Source organism: Procambarus clarkii, chromosome 46, assembly GCF_040958095.1.
Source record: "Procambarus clarkii isolate CNS0578487 chromosome 46, FALCON_Pclarkii_2.0, whole genome shotgun sequence".
In the NCBI taxonomy this organism is placed as follows: domain Eukaryota; kingdom Metazoa; phylum Arthropoda; class Malacostraca; order Decapoda; family Cambaridae; genus Procambarus; species Procambarus clarkii.
The window spans coordinates 10560249-10576024 of NC_091195.1; positions in this window are offsets into that span (position 1 = coordinate 10560249).

The window sequence follows — 15776 nt, forward strand, 5'->3', positions numbered from 1 at the left end:
GTTATATTCCATGTAAGTTATGTTCCCTGTAAGTTATGTTCCCCATAAGTTATATTTCATATAAGTTATGTTCTCTGAGGATTATGTTACCTGTAAGTTATTCCACGTAAGTTTTGTTCCGTGTAAAATATATGTAAGTTATGTTGTCTGTAATTTATGTTACTGTAAGTTATGTATCCTATAAGTTATGTTCCATGTAAGGTATGTTCCTTAAAGTTTTTTCATGTAAGTTCTGTCCCCTGTAAGTTATTTACCATGTAAGTTATGTATCCTATAAAATATGTTTTTTTAAGTTATGTTCCATATAAGTTATCTTCTTGTAAGTTATGTATACTTTAAATTATAAATTCTTTAAGTTATGTATCCTTTAAATTATGTTCTTGTAAGTTATGTTCCAGTTAATTATGTATCCTTTATGTTACGTTCCTGTAAGTTATGTTCTTGTAAATTTTGTATCCTGTAGGCAATGCTTCTTGTAACTTATGTCCCCGTATAAGTTATGTTTCCTATAAGTTATGTAACCTGTAAATTAGTATTCTATAAGTTAAAGTAGCTGCAGGGTTGCCAGATCCAAATTGCTGAAAGTAGCGAGCTGATGGTCTAAAAGTAGCGAATTTGCAATAAGAGTAGCCCAATTTTTTGTTTAGTGACTGATACAGGTTTCAAAGTAATATATTTTATTATATAGAGTACACTACACGATTTTAATTGTTTTGTTAATATTATCTCTGCATATATATATTTACAAAATATGATAATAGAATAACCTACCAATATTTGCTGTATGAAGCATAATGGGTGTACAGTCCTTAAAAGTATTCACAGTTGAAGATTATCAAGAAGATCTTCGTCTGCATCCACAGGCTCATTCTTGTATATTGCAGACTCATATTTAAGCATTGTCATGAGTGATTCAAATGATGAGTAACAAATTACGTTTTCTTTAAGATATGTTTTGATTTTCAAGATTGATGTCAAAATCTCAAGTCCCATTCGATTTCTCAGTTTAGTTTTCACAGATGTTACTCTAGAAAATACCCGTTCAACAAAGACATTACTGATTGGTAAGCTCTATATTTTCAAAGCAAACTCAGCGAGGTCAATCAATACGGGATCGCCAGCAGTGTTATTGACGTTATTGCTTTGGTCTAAAATGACGGTCCAGATGTTGGAATTTGTCCCTCACAAATGTTGGACCAGTCAATGGTTAACAGTAGGCGCCACTGACTTTCAATTTCACTAAGCTTAGATTAGGTCAGCTAATACTAATGGAAGTTCTGAAAATAGTGGCCGTGTATGACTAAGGCATATAAAAGGTGACAGATTTTTCACATTTTTGAAAGTTTCAGCATTACTTGGAATACGAGAAAATAATCTTTGCAAGTTTTCACTAAAATATTATAGCATCATTCTTGAATATTTTGAAACTTTTCCTAGGTTATAAAATTGTTTTGTCTGTTAGTTGCCAGAAGTGTTGAAAATTCGTAACCAAAATCCACTTTCTCCAGGGGCAGAAATATGTACTTGTAGTCCAAATTAACATGAAGCTTTCCATGATGAGGATACACGATTCTTTTGACCATTCCAAGAGTGAACTTTTCTAAAACAGCGTGAAGGCTATACTGATCTGCTTCATCTTTTTGATAAAGTCAATTCATCCTTTCAAAATGATTTAGGATTGGTCAGAGAAATGTGAAATATAGCTTATTGGAGGGATCAGAGTAATTGAAAATAGTTGCCTTGCAACATATTTATCAGAAGAGCAAGAAGCGATATGGTATTGAGTTGTTAAAGACTCCCACTGATCTAACAGCCACTTTACACTACCGCTCCTTGCCAACCATCGTCTTCCTGACAAAGGTATTAACTGTAAGGGATGTTGCCAATCATTTATCAATACTGTATGTACATTTCTAGATAACGTTCTCTCCTTAATGAAGATCTGTGGCACCAGATGTAACTTTCGGGATGAAGTATTAACGACAATTAAGGTTGGAAAATCTCTGGTCTCTGGGGAGGATTACGTTGCCTTGCGGTTACTTTTTCTTTCGACGGTTCCTAGGATCAACGTCCCCAGAGGGCCGGTCTCTGACCTAGCCTCCTGTGGTAAGTGGTCTAGTCAATCAGGCTGTTTGATGCGGCTGTGATTTGAACACATTGCATTATTAAAGCATAAATAATCATCATTCAGTTTGTTAACATTACAAGCCCAAACTAGCACAACTTGCTTTTAAAATAGCCCAAAAAGTCGCAGGTAGCGAAATAAAAAAATTTGAGAGCGCGGAGCTTTCAAAAGTAGCCCAATTCGCTACTTGCAGCCCAATCTGGCAACCCTGAGTAGCTGTGAAAGATGGACTATCGCATTCCAGCAAAAACACGCAGCCTTGAATGGGCTTTGATCTGTTGCTATTTGATTTTCACCGAATTCAGTTTTTTTTTATAATTTGCATCACTGTATAGCTCCTTGACAACCTGTCATCCAAAAACGATAGTATCTATAGAAGCTATAAACAGAATATACCAAATATTAACTGTTACACACACACACACAGACACAAAATCCACATTTTGTAACATTTATTTTGTAGAGGGCACGAGAAATTTGGCAACAACTAATCTAACTTTTTCTAGTAATGAACATATGTTTACTAAACTAGGCCTAAGATTGTGTTTAGCCTAATATGACTTATTTAGGCCTAGGACAGTCTAGGCTGTTTCAGTTTTTGTTACGTCATTTAGGATTCCACTTTTTACAAAATGAGGACTTTTTCTGAGTACAACAGTTTATATTTTGTATATTCCATCCGCAGTAGCTATAGATACTATAATTTCTGGAGGATGGCGTTGTGAAACAGTAACCTAATGGACAGTGTAAAATTATTTTCCTCCTTCTATTAATTTTGTTTGTGACTATTAGTTTATTCGTCTTTTGTTCACAATCTCAGGAATTTATTTAATGAAAGCAGAAAATCGGCCAATACTCAAGGTATCAACAAGCGCTGAGCCATATGGCTGGAGCACCGCCAGTTATCGGCTGAAGTGTCACGAGCGCTGAGCCATATGGCTGGAACACCCACCAGTTATTGGCTGAAGTGTCACGAGCGCTGAGCCATATGGCTGGAGCACCCACCAGTTATTGGCTGAAGTGTCACGAGCGCTGAGCCATATGGCTGGAACACCCACCAGTTATTGGCTGAAGTGTCACGAGCGCTGAGCCATATGGCTGGAGCACCCACCAGTTATTGGCTGAAGTGTCACGAGCGCTGAGCCATATGGCTGGAGCACCACCAGTTACTGGCTGAAGTGTCACGAGCGCTGAGCCATATGGCTGGAGCACCACCAGTTACTGGCTGAAGTGTCACGAGCGCTGAGCCATATGGCTGGAGCACCACCAGTTACTGGCTGAAGTGTCACGAGCGCTGAGCCATATGGCTGCAGCTTCACCAGTTATTGGCTGAAGCATCACGAGCACTGAGCCATATGGCTGGAGCACCACCAGTTATTGGCTGAAGCATCACGAGCACTGAGCCATATGGCTGGAGCACCACCAGTTATTGGCTGAAGCATCACGAGCACTGAGCCATATGGCTGGAGCTTCACCAGTTATTGGCTGAAGCATCACGAGCACTGAGCCAAATGGCCAGAGCACCACCAGTTACTGGCTAAAGCATCACGAGCACTGAGCCATATGGCTGGAGCTTCACCAGTTATTGGCTGAAGCATCACGAGCACTGAGCCATATGGCTGGAGCACCACCAGTTATTGGCTGAAGTGTCACGAGCGCTGAGCCATATGGCTGGAGCACCCACCAGTTATCGGCTGAAGTGTCACGAGCGCTGAGCCATATGGCTGGAGCACCCACCAGTTATTGGCTGAAGTGTCACGAGCGCTGAGCCATATGGCTGGAGCACCCACCAGTTATTGGCTGAAGTGTCACGAGCGCTGAGCCATATGGCTGGAGCACCACCAGTTACTGGCTGAAGTGTCACGAGCGCTGAGCCATATGGCTGGAGCACCACCAGTTACTGGCTGAAGTGTCACGAGCGCTGAGCCATATGGCTGGAGCACCACCAGTTACTGGCTGAAGTGTCACGAGCGCTGAGCCATATGGCCGCAGCTTCACCAGTTATTGGCTGAATCATCACGAGCACTGAGCCATATGGCTGGAGCACCACCAGTTATTGGCTGAAGCATCACGAGCACTGAGCCATATGGCTGGAGCACCACCAGTTATTGGCTGAAGCATCACGAGCACTGAGCCATATGGCTGGAGCTTCACCAGTTATTGGCTGAAGCATCACGAGCACTGAGCCAAATGGCCAGAGCACCACCAGTTACTGGCTAAAGCATCACGAGCACTGAGCCATATGGCTGGAGCTTCACCAGTTATTGGCTGAAGCATCACGAGCACTGAGCCATATGGCTGGAGCACCACCAGTTATTGGCTGAAGCATCACGAGCACTGAGCCATATGGCTGGAGCACCACCAGTTACTGGCTGAAGCATCACGAGCACTGAGCCATATGGCTGGAACACCACCAGTTACTGGCTGAAGCATCACGAGCACTGAGCCATATGGCCGGAGCACCACCAGTTACTGGCTGAAGCATCACGATCACTGAGCCATATGGCTGGAACACCACCAGTTACTGGCTGAAGCATCACGAACACTGAGCCATATGGCCGGAGCACCACCAGTTACTGGTTGAAGCATCACGAGCACTGAGCCATATGGCTGGAGCACCATCAGTTACCGGCTGAAGCATCACGATCACTGAGCCATATGGCTGGAGCACCACCAGTTACCGGCTGAAGCATGACGAGCACTGAGCTATATGGCTAGAGCACCACCAGTTACTGGCTGAAGCATCACGAGCACTGAGCCATATGGCTGGAGCACCATCAGTTACCGGCTGAAGCATCACGAGCACTGAGCCATATGGCTGGAGCACCACCAGTTACTGGCTGAAGCATCACGATCACTGAGCCATATGGCCGGAGCACCACCAGTTACTGGCTGAAGCATCACGAGCACTGAGCCATATGGCTGGAGCACCACCAGTTACTGGCTGAAGCATCACGAGCACTGAGCCATATGGCTGGAGCAGCACCAGTTACTGGCTGAAGCATCACGATGCGTCGCGTATACGTCAGCAGAAACTTGATGGACGCGACGCAGCCGAATATCAGCAGTAGCAATTGCATAAATATTTAAATAAATGTGTCTGGATCTTAACTATGATTTGAGAAATTCCTTTTCAAAGAGATGAGTTACCTACGTTGGTTTAACAGTAAAAGTATTATGCTGAATTTATATAAAAAAAGAAGTAATTTTAGCAGCAGTGTTGGGCAAATAGTGCATTGTTCAAGCTACTTAGCAACAAAAAGATAAAAATGCCAAAGATGCAATGAGAGAACCATTGAAAGCTTTTCTCATACAAATTTAACAAATTACCATTAATTAGTCCTACTACCCAAAATCCTACATTTAAAAGATGTGTTATAGATCATAGTCAAATTAATTTCCTTTAACAAAAAACTTAGTTCAGATGTACAGCATACAGAAAGTTTAGTTTAGTCCAAGACTACAAGACTAACTATATTTGGTGGTGGGTCAGTAAGCTAGCTTGTGGCATGGTTTAAGAACAATCCAAAGGTTGATAGGCGTAAAGCCCAACACCAAAAACTTGGTTAACTTACATATCAAACATATGACCATAGATGATACTGCCAAGAAGGGTGGCGAGTTGGCTTGCTGCTTGAGTGGTAGAGTACAGAGGTCTCCGATCACAAACCTGGTCCCACTGATATACAACTCGTTTAGTCTCGGTTATAATCCTTGTAATAAATGTATTCCTAATATCCTTGACATTCTTATGTTGTCTCATTCTGACGCATGGGTCATCTTAGCCTCTAAATTAACAACAGTACTTTATTCAACAACTTCTGTAATTTATGTAAATAATATTTCAAGCTAACACCAAGTCAGCAAGCTGATGGGTTTACTACTATCAACCCGCTCATTCGAATGGAACACTGCATTTGGAAGTCAAAATCCCAAACGTACAAATAAAAGGGTGCTAAAAATCATAGCGACTCACAAACATTATCCAGAGACATTTCAGTAGCCATACACAGACTCAGACTTGGCTACAAGTGCTGCTGGGAGGTATAATAAACCCAATTGTTAAAGAGTGTCATATCTGTGGTACAAATGCAGAGGAGCCTCTATTGCATTACTTACTGGAATGTAAAGCAACTCATCTACTCAGACCCCAACCCACACACATTAAATTATGAAATTAAAAAATCCAATTTTGGATGTCAACCGACCAACTCACACTAATCATAGAAAAGACCTACTACATCATATTTGGAAGCAAATCAACAAATGCAATTCAGCTTCAGATAGACAATGTTAACATCCGCAATGAAAATGATGGAAAGTCCCTTGGCCTATACATGGACAAGAGATTTAACTTCAGCACCCACATACAACACATAACCAAGAAAGTCTCAAAAACGGTTGGAGTTTTCTTTAAAATCAGATATTATGTTCCAAACTCTGCTCTCCTCTCACTATACTATGCGGTAATCTAGCCCTATCTTACATATGGTATCTGCATGGGGTTCACCCACTGCGAACTACCTCAAGCCAATCATCACTCAGCAAAAATCTGCTATCAGAACAATAACAAACTGTGCTCTCAGACAACACTCAGCGCCCCCTTGTTTAAATCCCTAAACATGATAAACATAAAATCACTCCACACATTCTCTTGTGCCATTTACATTTACAAAACCCTGTTCGTAAAAGCAAACCCTGTTCTGAAACTCTTCCTAGACAGATGTAATAAAACCCATAATCACCACACCTGAAATAAATATCTCTTTGATGTCCCTACAGTCAAACTTAATCTGTGTAAACACTATGCAAATAAAGGGACCTAGTGTTTGGAACTCACTCATTAACGAACTGAAAAGCTGCCCAACTTTTGTTGGACAACTCCGCCTAGGGGGGTCCCGAGTACCATATTCATTGTTCTTGAGACTGCTCCATTGAAGCAAACCTTGGCTTTCCTCCCTGTGAGGTAGTCTTCAACCCATTTCATGAGTCTCCCCTTGACACCCATGTATGCAAGCTTGTCCAGGATCGCAATCCCCTGCGCTTTGTCGAAGGTTCCTTTGTTATCAACATATACAGAGTACTTAGCTGTGGCATTAGCCAAATAATTAACTATACGATTTGTTGTGCTCTGTCCTATAATAAATCCATTGACCCCCTCCCCTAGCCTGCCTATTTTGTGCAACAGTCGGTTTAGGATGATCCTTTCAAGCATCTTGCAAGTGCATGACATGAGACTGATAGGTCTGTAATTGCCAGGGTCATTAGGCTTCGGTACGGGAACAATTATTGTGTGTTTCCATTGTGTGGGCATCACACCACTTAGGAATGACTTGTTAAATAGGTTGAGTAGTGGATTCCCAGTCACTTCACACAGTGCATTGAGTATGTCGTAGGTGACGCCGTCTTCACCAGTTGCAGTACTTTTACTCTTTTTCATAGAGCCCTTACTTCCTGGGCAGTGATTGGTTGCCCATACTCATCATCGCAAGCCTGTGCTCTTGTTATCCTAAATCTTGTCATTATGTCGCAGGAGCTGTTCCCTGCTGATTTCTGCAGTGAGGGAGAAGGATGCTGTATCACTCCACTTGTGAATTACTTCCTCAGCCTTACCCTTGGGGTCTTTGTGAGTCGCAAGCCGGGTTCTGCCCCCTTACCTATCTGAATTCTTGCCCACACTCGTCTTGCAGATGTTTCTCGTTCAATGGAGCTAGTAAAGTCAAGCCACTGTCTTTCCCGCTCTTTAATCTTCTCTTCCATGGCTACTTGACACACAGTTTTAAACAGCTCTTGGTTGCTTTCAGTGGGATGTCTCCGTTACTCTCTACTCATTGTAACACCCATGATTTCCCCCCCTTAGAGTTCACACTCAGGGAAGCCTTCTCCAAGAGGTCAGCCCAGATGACCTCCGGATTATCTATGTTGATTAAAAAATTCCTGGGTTAGTCTTAGTCAGCATAGTTTCAAGTATGTAATATTTCATGATACTCTTGTCAAACATTGCAATGGAATTAGACTCCAGATTCTTATGTGTAAACATCCATGGATCTCCCCCTTTTGGCCAGGTCAGAGGTCAGTCACACACGTAATTAATAACTCCTCTCTTGAAGAGTGTATGGTAAATGTCAAACAAGTTTAATGAAAATTCTTGAGTGTTTGTACACGTGTGGCCGATCTTTTACATTCTTGGGTTAGGTAGCAACAGAAAGTCTCCCCCTCCCCCCTGTTGAGTTGTATATAGAGGTCCTGTAGAGACTTAGTTGGAGGAGAGTGCGGGACACCAGGATCGAGAGTGGGTCTGTCAAGAACATCTCAGCCAGGGAGAGACAGAGGTCTTAAGGTAATGTGTGTGATCTCTGAGGTTTTGTTCCATGTCCAAATTTCTTAAATTTTTGCCAGTGTTAGAGTAGGATTTATAAGTGGTGATTGACATAATTTTGGTCTCAATAAACTCATGTTAAATTTCCCGTCTGTGTCAATTGTTGAATCCTCTTAGCCTTTTGGATATAGTGGCTGACAACCGTTTTCATAATTAATGACAGTCATAGAAAGTACTCTCCAAGTCAAGGAATGTTTCTTGCCTCGTTGCTTGATATAGTCTCAATGGTCAAAGGCAGATGGTGGCAGCGTATTTAATCCTGTGTAGCATTTCCTTGTTTCGCAGTGTACCTTTTGGTTCCGGTGTAACCATCATATGTCAGCTCATAACAGTGTTACCAAGTGCAACCGATGGGGAAGTGTTACTCAGGATAAGTAGTGTTTACATTATTAGTGGTGTTCCATTATAGTGGGTGTTACATATTAGAGTGGTGTTACGTCATGCTCTTACATTTGCATTGAGCATCTTTATGTAATTGTTCTCATACCATTGTATTTTCTTCCTCTGAAGGGTACTTCGCCCAGTCGTACGACACGGAACTCTGAGACAGCTCGCATTAGGTTATGAAGGTTATCAACAATTGTATCAATATCTTCTGGGATTTGGTATTCCGTGAACCAGTCACTCATCCTGTTTATGAAGTGCGGCCTCATATCCGGTCCTAGTGATAACCTTTTTCTTTTATTTATCTCTTTCCTTCTCTTAATCATGTCGACGGTGGTAATCAGTGCCCAGTGGTCACTACATAGACTGTGTACTGGCATCCGTGTCCTGTGCATTCAGCAGAAGAGCATAGTCTAATCTTCCTCATCTGAAGTGGGTTGGCTGTTAATCTCTCAGGACCCTAAGATTTTCATTTCTTCTAACAGAGTAACAGTTTCCGTCCATTGACATTGGGCTGATGACAGTTGGCACCAAAGTGTGGATGCCTGGCATTAAGGCCACCGACCAGCAAGGTAGGTTCCTTGCTGGTCGGTTCATGGTAGGTTCCTTCATTAACAAATTCAGGTAGTGTGTCAAGGTCAAGTTTATTCTTTGGCACATATAGGTTGATTATATGTAGGGCATTATTGTTTAAGTGTATGGGTTACCCCCAGTGATTCTTATTCATTCCTTATGTGGAGGTCATCAATAATCTGTGCGGGAATGTTGTTATTTGCTAAAGTGATGAGGCCCCGTTTCCTTTCCCTTAAGGGCAGGGAGTACTTGCGTACTTGCGCCCCTTTCCCTTGTTCGCCTTCCTCTTCCTTGTTCATTCTCCCCCTCCCCCGTTGCCTCATCTCCCCTTCTTCCCCATGGAGCCTTAGGCGAGTCAAGTGTCCCTTCCCGTATCTTGGATAAGACAGGCTGGAACTTATTTCATCCAATTCTGTGAACACAGCTCGCTGTGGGCCAGGTCTGGTGTTTGTCGCCAACTACAAAGAGGCCTTGTTCCTTCGGGCTGCTGGGTACAGCTGACACGACTCTATGGGCATTTCATGTATCTTTCAAGCAGACATGGAAGGTGATTGGCTGTAGATAGGTGCCAAGCACCTACTGGCCCTTGGTACTGGCCCCTATAGGTACTGGCCCTTGAGAGCCAGACCTCAGGCCTAGTTTTTAAATGAATGGCAGTAGCCAAAAATAATGGAAGAAGCCCAGGCGCTGTATTAGTTGTGGGAGGAGCTATGCTTCCAATGGTAACCTTGCGAACAAATTTTAAGTTAGTGTGTCTTGGGGACAGGTCCAAGGGACCTGAGGGAGAGATCCATTCAACATCTGTGGCCGGTAATTGCAGGATAAGGTAAGGTGCTCTTGAGAACTCATGTTCCATCAGTGATATACCATTGCCTCGTAGGACTTAATTACAGCATGGATATAAATACGTGTCTTTTGTTAAATATAGTGCTGAGTAATGTATTTTGGTGTTTAGATATTTTCACTCCCTTTTTTGTTTCTTATCTGAGTCGTTATATTTCTGGTTTACATGCTGTACTGGAAGTCCCCTATGTTCTCCTCCATTTAATGGCAATTAAAGTTGCTCTTGAATCTAAACAAGTAAAGTAAAGAATGTTCTATAAATTAATTCCCAAGCAGTATTGCCAAGATTCCTACGTTCTTCGAGTTCATAATTATTGATTTCTGTCCATCCTAGGAGATCAGTAATGCAGGCACATTCAGGTTTCAGGTTCAGGAAGGTGGTAGCAGCCGTAAGTTAAGTTTTTATTTAATTGAAATAAATAATATCTCTTTATTGTAGCTTCCACCATTTAATGTTTCAGTTTAACAGTTAGCTGGGAGTTCAGTGAGGATCACAGTGATCCTGACAGGATACTTCAACCAAAATGCTGGAGTACCCCAGGGCTCAGTTCTCTCAGTACAACGACCCTATATATACGCTACATAAATGACATTCCGAACCCAAGATACTGGACCTCTATGACCCTCTGTTATGATGACGACGTAATCCAACTGATCTCTTGATACTCGATTGGCACCCTCACCCGCAAAGCACAGGAAGAAATACACAAAGTAACCTTCTGGGAAAATAACTGGCGGATGAAAACAAACCCTAACAAATCCAAAATCATCCACTTCTTCTATAACAAACGACAAGAGCCAGCCCCACTAAACCTTTACTCTCAATCATCTGACCCAGCCAACATCATGAGAGCAAACAACATCAGTCTTGGGCCTAACATTAGACCACAACCGCCGCTTATACACACACATAACATCTAAAAAAGTCATCCTCAAAAGCTCTAAAAACTCTTCCCCCTCAGACACGCCTCCCAAGCCACTAAACTCTACCTTTACAAGACACTCATTCTCCCACTCCTTACATACACACCCAGCCCACTATCACTCGCAAAACCAACAAATAAAAGAAACTCCAAGGCACCCAGAACAGGGCCCCGAGATGGGTGTTCGACACTCACTGGCTGGACTTCACCACTAGTGAAGCTCTGCACGGATGGGCGAACACCCCGTCACTGAACATGGTCTGGGACACCATGGGGAAAAACAGATCACAAGAAGTCTCACGTTTCACAACAACTACGACACTTTCCTCAGAAACACCCCTCAGTAAACCTAGAAATATGCACAACCTGTTTAACCTGATCTACGACCCACCCCCTGCTCCTATATTCCAATGACACTCGCCTCCTCCAAAACCACTCCTCAAAATATCTAGCTCCTAACTACCCCAGACTCCTTAACTCTTCTCCCCCTCTTTAGTGGAGGGGGGGGGAAGGTGCTAGCTCCCGTTTAGCAGTGACTCTGAGGGGGGGAGGAGAAGGTGCTAACTCCCGTTTAGCAGTGACTCTGAGGGGGGGAGGAGAAGGTGCTAGCTCCCGTTTAGCAGTGACTCTGAGGGGGAGGGGACACGATGTTGACTAGTGGATCAAACCTCTGCTGGTGTGAGCCTCCAGGACTCACTCAGCTGAGGGCTGCTATCTCCGTGGGTGCGCTGAAAAGACGGAATGTTGTCACAAAATACCGACTCCTTGCTTCCATTGCTTAATACGGTCATAAAAACACGTAAACTCCATGCAGCTGGGTCTAGTCCTGGCACTTTATCTCAACCTAAAAACCCTTCCTCTCCCCCTCCCCCTCCCATTAATTCTTCCCCCCGTCCCCATTTACCCGCTCACCCCATGGGGTACCTTGTCCTATATTTAATTCGTATCGATTAAGGTAGAAACTGAGGTGTGGGTGGATTCCCGGGAAGGGGAAGTGGTTGGAAGCCCTCAGGGATGGGGAAGTGGTGGTGGCTGCCTACACTGCTCGTGACCATGGCCCATGCCTGATTGCCCTCCTGACCCTGGGTTCTCCTACTCACTGATTGATCACTACACCAGACGGTTGCCGGTCTATTGTCCTGGTCTGGACCCTGGCTTGCTGCGGTACTGTCCACGGAGCCATTCCCGTCTCTGTTCACTGGTCCACCTGCGGCTTGATTCGGTGTTCCTCTCGAGCCCCGTCAATCAGGCCTCAAGGTGCAATATCTGTTCCAGGTATGGTGGGGGGCTGCTTACAGTTGACACATTTAGGCATTACCCCGCCACCCTCACCCGGTGTAAGCTTAGCCAGACACTGCTTGGTGTCGTGAGAGCCACTGCAACACTCACACCTAGTTGGGCGATCACATTGCCACGTTCTGTGATCCCACCGTTGACAGTTGCCACATAAAGATGGGCTGCCAATATACCTCTCCACCTTGCACGCCATCATGCCTGATAATTTAATGACTGGGGGCAGGTCTCCCTTCCAAAGAGTTATTGTTTGATTTTTGGGCAGTCCCTCTGGTCCAGTGTTGCGCCTGACCCAGACAGTCTCTTCACAGTCCTCGAGATATTCCACTGCAACATGAATACTGTTGTCTTTGAGTATAATTTTAGTTGGTCTTGTCTGTGGGTTTGCTTCCAACAATTTAACATTCTTTCCTTGATACTCATGGCTGGTCTATATGAAGAGCTTCACTGGTTAAGAGGCGGGATCAAAGAGCTGAATCCCAACCCCAGCAATCACAATTAGGTGTGTACAGGGTCGTTACCGTCTCGTGGTTCTTGAGATGAAGTGCCTGTCTTCACACTGTACACCTGTCACCCGGCCTGACACACACACACCCCGGTACACCTGTCACCCGTGCTGACACACACACACACCCCGGTACACCTGTCACCCGTGCTGACACACACACACCCCGGTACACCTGTCACCCGTGCTGACACACACACACCCCGGTACACCTGTCACCCGGCCTGACACACACACACCCCGGTACACCTGTCACCCGTGCTGACACACACACACCCCGGTACACCTGTCACCCGTGCTGACACACACACACACCCCGGTACACCTGTCTCCCGTGCTGACACACACACACCCCGGTACACTTGTCACCCGTGCTGACACACACACACCCCGGTACACCTGTCACCCGTGCTGACACACACACACCCCGGTACACCTGTCACCCGTGCTGACACACACACACCCTGGTACACCTGTCACCCGTGCTGACACACACACACCCTGGTACACCTGTCACCCGTGCTGACACACACACACACACACCGGTACACCTGTCTCTCGTCCTGGCACACACACACACACCCCGGTACACCTGTCACCCGTGCTGACACACACACACCCCGGTACACCTGTCACCCGTGCTGACACACACACACCCAGGTACACCTGTCACCCGTGCTGACACACACACACCCCGGTACACCTGTCTCCCGTGCTGACACACACACACCCTGGTACACCTGTCACCCGTGCTGACACACACACACCCTGGTACACCTGCCTCCCGTGCTGACACACACACACCCCGGTACACCTGTCACCCGTGCTGACACACACACACACAGACGTGTACACAACTGTACGAACACACAGGTGTTGTCCCCCTCCCCCGGTACACTCAACCCGCATGGTAAACACTGACTTAGTACAGAGCTTAATCACGGCTCTTAGGATTAGTACAGAGATTAATCACGGCTCTTAGGATTAGTACAGAGATTAATCATGGCTCTTAGGATTAGTACAGAGATTAATCACGGCTCTTAGGATTAGTACAGAGATTAATCACGGCTCTTAGGATTAGTACAGATATTAATCACGGCTCTTAGGATTAGTACAGAGATTAATCACGGCTCTTAGGATTAGTACAGAGATTAATCACGGCTCTTAGGATTAGTACAGAGATTAATTAGTGGTCGCTAGAGCACTTCCCCGCTTTAGCGACGACGTCCGGAGTCGTTCATTAAAATATTTGTTAAAAATTTAAATTTTACCCGATCAATCTGGTAATGGTTTCAAAATGAGCGCCTTTAGATTGCACACAATTTAGCACTTTCGCACCCATATGTCGCTTGAGCACGACATATTTTTTTTCTCTTGAATGCACCTCAAGCGGAATTTGAAAAAAATATTTCTATAAAATCCAATTCATATCCGATCGACTTGGGGATAATATAAAAATGTTTGCCATTAAATTTTCGTTTTTTTTTAACAGCCTCATAGTCTATTTGGGAGAACGGAATCTACGGGGTAAGACCATTGTATTGTTGACACGACCAGTGTAATCGACGTAGTTTTTGATTTGGTGCCGGTCTAACGCATCCTTGTGTGACATTTTATACATATGCTATTCTAGAACATTCTATTGTGAAGACATTGGTACAAAAATTAAGTTCATACTACGAAAAGTAAGGTCAGGACAGTGAAAAGAATTTACACTTTTCAATAGGTGTTTCGTCTATCTGCAGTGAGGTATGTGGTAAGAGGTAACACTTAAGCCACTTCCCACACTCTTGCGGGTGGGCCGCTACCATGATTCTACATTTATATGCATATGTCCGTGTTGGGAATTTTATTGCGGTCACAGTGATATCAAAATTAACGACATAGAACAATTCCGGGGTTGACAAACAGGAAAAGATCATAAACATTTCAGCGCAGTTTGACACTCCTGGCTAACGATCGCCATATTTTTTTATTTGGTGCGGGTCTCATATCGAGTTTGGTGAAATCTTACATATATATTCCTCTAGAGCATTCTCTTGCGAACAAATTGATACCAAATTTAAATACATACATGGAATATTAAGGTGAGCAGACCGAAAAGATTATAAACATTTTAGTGTCGCCACTTGGTGGCCCAAAACGAACAGCCCACACCCAGAAAGTACACAGTTTACTCCAGGGAGCGCGAAGTGTTTAGTCCCACTCTCCTGAATCCTTGGCACTACTTCAAGGCCGCTGGCTTCTCCCGCTCACGTTACAGAAGTCTTTCAGAGTCCAATGTTCGCTATCCTGACACACTCACAGTAACCAGTGACTGTGTCCCAGTACTAGCAGGTGTCCTGGTGATGATATCCTGACACACTCACAGTAACCAGTGATTGTGTCCCAGTACTAGCAGGTGTCCTGGTGATGATATCCTGACACACTCACAGTAACCAGTGACTGTGTCCCGGTACTAGCAGGTGTCCCAGTGATGATATCCTGACACACTCGCAGTAACCAGTGATTGTGTCCCGGTACTAGCAGGTGTCCTGGTGATGATATCCTGACACACTTACAGTAACCAGTGACTGTGTCCCGGTACTAGCAGGTGTCCCAGTGATGATATCCTGACACACTCGCAGTAACAGAGGTCATTGTCTCAGAGGAGACAATGTGGGCCCCTGTGACAGTGGTGTCTCCTCAGAGGAGACAATGTGGGCCCCTGTGACAGTGGTGTCTCCTCAGAGGAGACAATATGGCCCCTGT